This window comes from Palaemon carinicauda, chromosome 35, assembly GCF_036898095.1.
Source record: "Palaemon carinicauda isolate YSFRI2023 chromosome 35, ASM3689809v2, whole genome shotgun sequence".
In the NCBI taxonomy this organism is placed as follows: domain Eukaryota; kingdom Metazoa; phylum Arthropoda; class Malacostraca; order Decapoda; family Palaemonidae; genus Palaemon; species Palaemon carinicauda.
This window is the reverse complement of record NC_090759.1, coordinates 32,422,693-32,430,192: the sequence shown is the minus strand read 5'-3', so window position 1 is coordinate 32,430,192 and position 7,500 is coordinate 32,422,693.

Sequence of the window (7,500 nt, the reverse complement as noted above, 5' to 3'; positions counted from 1 at the left end):
AGAGAGAGAGAGAGAGAGAGAGAGAGAGATATTTCATTAATATTCAGTCTCGTTACCCTAGCCACAAGTCATATTGGGTTAAAATGTCCTTCGGTACGTGCCTGCGAAGCTTCCATATTTACGTGGTTAGGCAGCTCAATAATAAGTCACGGCAGAAGGCATTTCATTCTCACGATACTGTGTCTTATGCTCCGGGTGACCTTTGACCCTACAAAACTCTTTCCCATAGTCTTCCAGGTTTCCTCTGTTGAGGTTTCCAGAAACACCTTTCCACTCATCCAGACCCTTCTAGATGCAACCTTCCTTTGAACCTGAAAATGAAGCATTTCCTTTGGGAGGAAGTTTAATGGTCCTCCTCTTTCACCTCGTCTTCTTCTTCATTGGAGCTATTTCTTATTTGTCAATCAAGCCCACCACACATATTCACACACAAATTCAGAAATTTCGTTTTATTATTATTATTATTATTATTATTATTATTATCATTATTATTATTATTATTATTATTATCATTATTATTATTATTATTATTATTATTGCTAAGCGACAACCTTAGCTGGAAAAGCAGGATGCTATAAGCCCAGGGGCACCAAAAGCGAAAATAGCCCAGTGAGGAAAGGAAACAAGGAAAAATAAAATATTTTAAGAACAGTAACATTAAAATTAATACCTCATATATAAACTACAACCCTAGTTGGAAAAGCAGGATGCTATAAGCCCAGGGGCCCCAAAAGGAAAAATAGCCCAGTAAGGAAAGGAATCAAGGAAAAATAAAATATTCTAAGAACAGTAACATGAAAATCAATACCTCATATATAAACTACAACCCTAGTTGGAAAAGCTGGATACTATAAACCCAGGGGCCACAAAAGGGAAAATAGCCCAGAGAGGAAAGGAAACAAGGAAAAATAAAATATTCTAAGAACAGTAACATTAGAATTAATATCTCGTATATAAACTACAACACTAGTTGGAAAAGCAGGATGCTATAAACCCAGGGGCCACGAAAGGGAAAATAGCCCAGTGAGGACAGGAAACAAGGAAGAATAAAATATTCTAAGAAGAGTAACATTAAAATCAAAAGTTGGAAAAGCAGGATGCTATAAGCCCAGGGGCACCAAAAGGGAAAATAGCCCAGTAAGGAAAGGAAATAAGGAAAAACAAAATATTCTAAGAACAGGAACAACATTAAAATAAATATTTCCTACATAAACTATAGAAATTAAACAAAACAAGAGGAAGAGAAATAAGATAGAACAGTGTGCCCGAGTGTACCCTCAAGCAAGAGAACTCCAACCCAAATCATTGGTTAAGGGTTACGAAATACTTTCGTTTATCTCCAATGTTTTCTGTGCTCTCATAAGTCGTATTTTAAATAAAAACTGTCATCAATATTATCATTAAAGATCTCAAGTACATGCACTCCTATAAATGACGCTTAACATTGTTATCTTAATTTCACAATGAGTGCTAACATTATATAAAGAAGGGAATAAACTTTAACAGTCTAGCAAATTGATACACGAATAAAACTTGATTATGTTAAGAGTATAAACATAGCAAAGAGAATTATAATAAAATTATATAAATAAAACACGTAAAAATAAGAAATGAAAATAGTGACATCTACCCACCTTCCATGAATGAAACTTAAAATATCCTAAGAGAATAAACATAGCAAAGAGAAGTATAGTAAAATATAAATAAAACACGTAAAACTAAGAAATGAAAATAGTGTGCGTGTGTATTCTTCACCATCCAGGAAAAAAAAGGGACGAAGGTATCAGGGTGAAAAGTTCAAGAGTATTCCAGTCGTTTAACCCTTTGGAAACTACCAGGAAAATCTCCATGTGGTGGAAGAAACCACTTTCGTATGAACGCAGCAATATGTTGTGAAAATATTTCTTTTTCTAGTCAATAGCCTCTTTTCATGAAAGGCCAATTACCTCCGGGGTTTACCCTATCCGCCTGTTACGAAAGTCATTGAAACTTGATAGTTTTCCCCAGGAGCTCTCGATGTCTGAGGGCGATTTGCTGGAAGGAATTAAGTGGAACTTGGTTCAGTGCAGAAGGGGAACGTAAGAAGTTTCGCCTTCTATGCTTTTGCCTTCGAAAGAGAAAGTTACCAAGGTACAGAAAATTTACATGATCTTCTCAATACTATTGTTGTTGTAAAACAGATTTCTCACTGAAGAGATTGTCTGAAAGGGTTTGTTCGCACAGGCCTGGGGGAGGGGAAGGTAAAGTAGGACGGACCCAAAGAGCTCGGGTTAAAAGTAATTTACCGAAGGCAATGCAGAAAGATGATGCAAAAAAAAAAAAATAAATAAATAATAATACTAATATTGTCAACAATGCGTCGTTTAAGTAAACATATTTAACCATGCAAAGTAAACAACGCCGAAATTAAGTTACCGATGTTTTAAAGTTTAATATATATCAGGTTATTAAATTTACACTGACATTACCTGGAAATTTTAAACTCTCATTATTGAAGGACTTTATTTCTTTATAACAACACACTATGGTACACATTTCGTACATGCGATATTTGTTTTTTATGTCAACTACTTGAGCCGGGTAGCTGTTTGGATAACACAAAGGAATAACTTTCAATTTGGAAGATACATAGCTGCTGTCACATAAAATCTGTCATAACTTGTCAAGATGCTGCCAAGACACGTACGCTCTATATTTAGTTTATATATGTATATACATATATATATATATACATATAATATATATATATATATATATATATATATATATATATATATATATATATATATATATATATTTGGGTGTATGGGTGTGTCCATGTGAATTCTTGCCTACTCATGTATTTATCAGCTCATGTATATACATAAATTATTCATGTCAAGAATATACATATATATTACAATACATACATACAACATATATATATATATATATATATATATATATATAAATTATATATATATATATATATATATATATATATATATATATGTATGTATGTATGTATGTATGTATATATATGTATATATGCATATATAAATATATATAAACATATATATATGTACCCATTAAAAATAGAGATGGATCTGTTATAACAACAGAGGATGAAGAAAGGCAACGTTGTATGGAATACTTTAGTGAGGTCATGAATGGGAGATACGAAGGGAATAATTTGATTGATATACCTGAAGCCGATGAAGACCTTGATGTGCCCATGAATGAATTCAGTGTGTTTGAAGTCGAAGCTATGATTAAAAACCTCAGGAGATGGAACGCCCCTGGTTACGATGAAATAACTGCTGAGATGATACTGGCTGAAAATGAAGTGACCCCAAGAATACTTTACAAGATTATTTTGCAGAATGTGGCATGAAAAGGCAAAACGTGATGAATGGGAGTTAGGAATCTTGGTGGAAAAAAAAATAGGGGCGAGACCTGACTGATTGCAATATTTACAGAGGCATCACACTTATATCAGTTATCGTGAAAATATATAACATGCTTATTCTAAAGAGACTAGAAAGATTGATAAAAAGCTGAGAGATGAACAAGTAGGATTTTGAATAATTATTTTGTAGAATGTGGCATGAAGAGGCAAAACCTGATGAAAGGGAGTTAGGAGTGTTGGTGAAAATGGCCAAAAAAAAAAGGGGGGGGGGACTTACAGATTCCAATAATTACAGAAGCTTCACACTTGCATCAGTTGTCATGGAAATATATATCATGCTTATTCTAAAGAGACTAGAGAGAAAGATTGATGAAAAGCTGAGAGATGAACAAGTAGGATTTAGAAAAGGTACAAGTTGTATTGACCAAATTTTCATTTTGAGACATTATACAGCAATTCATAGAATATGAAAATCCACTTTAGATGGGATTTGTGGACTATGAAAAATCCTTTGATAGCGTACACCAGCCAATTTTGTGGAGAGTCCTGCGTTTTTATGTAGTTCCTCTTAAATATGTAAGTGAGCATGGCAAATGCAAAGATAATGTTAGTTGAGTCCTATCAAATGAATTTCCACTGAACAGCGGAGTACTCTAAGGGAACGTGTTGTCGCCTATGTTGTTTATCCTCCTCATGGACTTTGTAATGTGTAGAACAGTTGTAACTGGCGGAAAAGGATTAGACTGGTTTGTTAATAGGAAATTAGCTGACCTAGAGTATGCTGATGATGCTGTCCTTATTAGCAGAACACCACAGGATTTGCAATGCTTGCATACCAGAATGCATGAAATATCACACGAGGTTGGGATCAAGATAATTAGAAGGAAGACAGAGATGATGAGAACGGAGTATGCAATGAAAGATGAAACATCAATAGAAAATAAAAGATCATTGGAAGGAGAAAGGATTGATGAGGTAGAATTCTTCAAGTATTTAGGAACTATGATCTCCAATACAGGATTATTAGGAGTTTGGTGAAAATTGAAAAAAGCAAACCAGACAATGGCTAGGTTAAGTAAAATCTGGAAATCAAATTGCATAAAATTACATATAAAAATCAGACTGTATATCAGTTTAGTGAGACATGTGTTACTATATGAAGAGTCGTGGTATGACTTGGAAACAATCTCCAATAGATTTAGTAGATTTGAGAACAAAGCTCTCAGAAGGATATTGGGAGTTAAATAGCCGGACAGGATTAAAAATGAAACTAAGAGAGATTACTCGAGTGCCATATGTGGATGAGATTATGTTGACGGGTAAATGGAGATGGTTTGGGCATGCTCTTCGCACTCCCTAAGAGATATTAGTTCACCCAACGTTTAACGTTGCTCCACATGGCACTAGAAGAGTTGGTAGACCCAGGCCTACATGGCTGAGGATTATGAAGCGTGAAGTAGATGATGATGAATGGAGAAGTAATGAATTAAAACCTCAAGATAGAGACGATTGGCGAAATCTAACCGAAGCCCTCTTCGTCAATAAGCGTAGGAAGAGATGAAGATGATCATTTTACTGAATCACATATTCTACCTTTCAGTTCTAGTAACTTATTACACCACGTCTTCCTATTCGGTGCTCGACCAAGGGTGAAGTCTATGGTTGAGGGGAAGTCACTCGAGCAATGACGATATGTCTGCCTCAGTGTACCTGATGGATTACATTGGCGGAGTGAGATGAATAATGAATGGATGTCATGACTCTGAAAAGGGGGAATTCTTACAGTTTCATCCACTCTGGTCGTTTTTGATCATCAGTGAGACCTATATATTGATACAGATAATACAGGTTGATAATTATATTTGCAAGAGATCTTTTATTTTAACAATTTATTCTTAGATGAGGACTTCTCAATGCCAGTTAAGTATAGTTCCTTTAAATCGTTTTCGAAAAATGATACGATAAATTTGAGAGAATTGCCAACAGGGTAAAATCATTCATTTGTTACGGTTAAGACAATAAGCTCACAAGCTCAGCTTACAACTTCTCTGTTTGTACATCATGTCCAGATATAGTTTAAAAAAAATCTAATTTTAATCGTAAATTCTCCGTAATAATATACGGTTCTCAGCCGTATTTCAGTAAAATACAGGCGACCGTAATTTTTACCCTGCTTTGTTAATATCTTTTACGGGTTGTTGACCGTTGTACCACTCTCTAACGTTAATTTATCCGTTTTTAAAACTGTAAATGACTGGCCAGATTTATTTCAGGATTTTGACCAATTCATTATTATTATTATTATTATTATTATTATTATTATTATTATTATTATTACTTGCTGAGCTACAAACCTAGTTGGAAAACCCAACAGGGAAAATAGCCCAGTGAGGAAAGGAAACAAGGAAAAATAAAATATTTTAAGAACAGTAACATTAAAAAAAATATTTCCTATAAAAACTTTACCAAAACTAAAGGAAGAGAAATTAGATAGAATAGTGTGCCCGAGTGTATCCTCAAGCAAGAGAACTAACCCAAGGCTTGTCTGGGGAACTGTGCTTAAAGGGGAGGGGGTGGAACAAGGTCAAACGAGAAAAAAAAAAAAACAAGAAGCAGCAAGCAATGCAGCTGTCTTGGGTCAAAGGGTCACAGCAAAGAACAGTTTATACACAAAGGCAAACTGTTCGAGTTTGGTCTATTTTGTAAAGACAAAGGATATTTCTATTTCGAGCAGTTTATCCTAAAATCCAAAACCATCCTTTTAATTTGTGAATGCCTTGCAAGTTAAATAGTTACGGTGAATTATTTATTATTATTATTATTATTATTATTATTATTATTACTTACTGAGCTACAACCCTAGTTGGAAAAGCAGGATGCTATGAGCCCAGGGGCCTTAACAGGGAAAATAGCCCAGTGAGGAAAGGAAACAAAGAAAAATTAAATATTTTAAGAACAGTAACATAAAATAAATATTTCCTATATAAACAATGAAAACTTTTACAAAACAAGAGGAAGAGAAATAATATAGAATAGTGTGCCCGAGTGTACCCTCAAGTAAGAGAACTAACTCGAGACAGTGGAGACCATGGTACAGAGGCCATGGCACCACCCAAGACTAGAGAACAATGGTTTGATTTTGGAGTATCCTCCTCCTAGAAAAGCTGCTAACCATAGCTAAAGAGTCCCTTCTACTTTTACCAAGAGGAAAGTGGCCAATGAACAATTAATTACATTATAGTAGTTAACCCCTTGGGTGAAGAATTGTTTGGTAATCTCAGTTTTGTCAGGTGTATGAGGACAGAGGTGAATAAGTGAAGAATAGGCCAGACTATTCGGTGTATATTTAGTCAAAGGGAAAATGACCCGTAACCAGAGAGAAGGGTCCAATGTAATACTGTCTGGCTAGCCAAAGGACCCCATAACTCTCAAGCGGTAGTATCTCAACAGGTGGCTGGTGCCCTGGCCAATCTACTACCTATAATACCGGATTATTCTTCGAAATGCAAAATTAAAAAAAAAAATGATAAAAACGAAAATTCGATCATCTATTTTGCCCCACTCAGAAACAACCCTCACTTTATCTTCTATTCCAAGAAATCCCAATGTACAGCTGAGCTCATTCAGGTGTTTCCTCTACAGAGAGCGCCGTCATCTGCATTCTCCTAAAGTCCCGACCACTCATATCCAATGTTCATTTAGCCTTTCTGTTCCCACTCCCCTGCAAAGGAGAATATCAACGACCCACTTCACCATCCCTACACTTGCCGGATACCACGATAGAACCCGAGATACGAATGATGCTTCGTGCCATGATTTCCTCATGGATTTCAAGAGAGAACTCTAAAACGCTTCTCGTACACTTGTCGAAATTACAAGAACTTCGTTTTTGATTCCAGCAATCTACAGAAAGCACTACTGGATTTGTAGAACAACATTCCTCTGCCACCGAGTCCAGCTGTTATTCCAGGCAGAATTAAAATGACAGCATGTCGTGTGTGTATAATAAAGGCATCGATACATCAATGGCCTGAATGGACGACGAGCTGAACGCGAAGGGTAAATGCAAACAGGAAATTCCAGGAGTCGTAAACGGCACACGGAGTTATGTC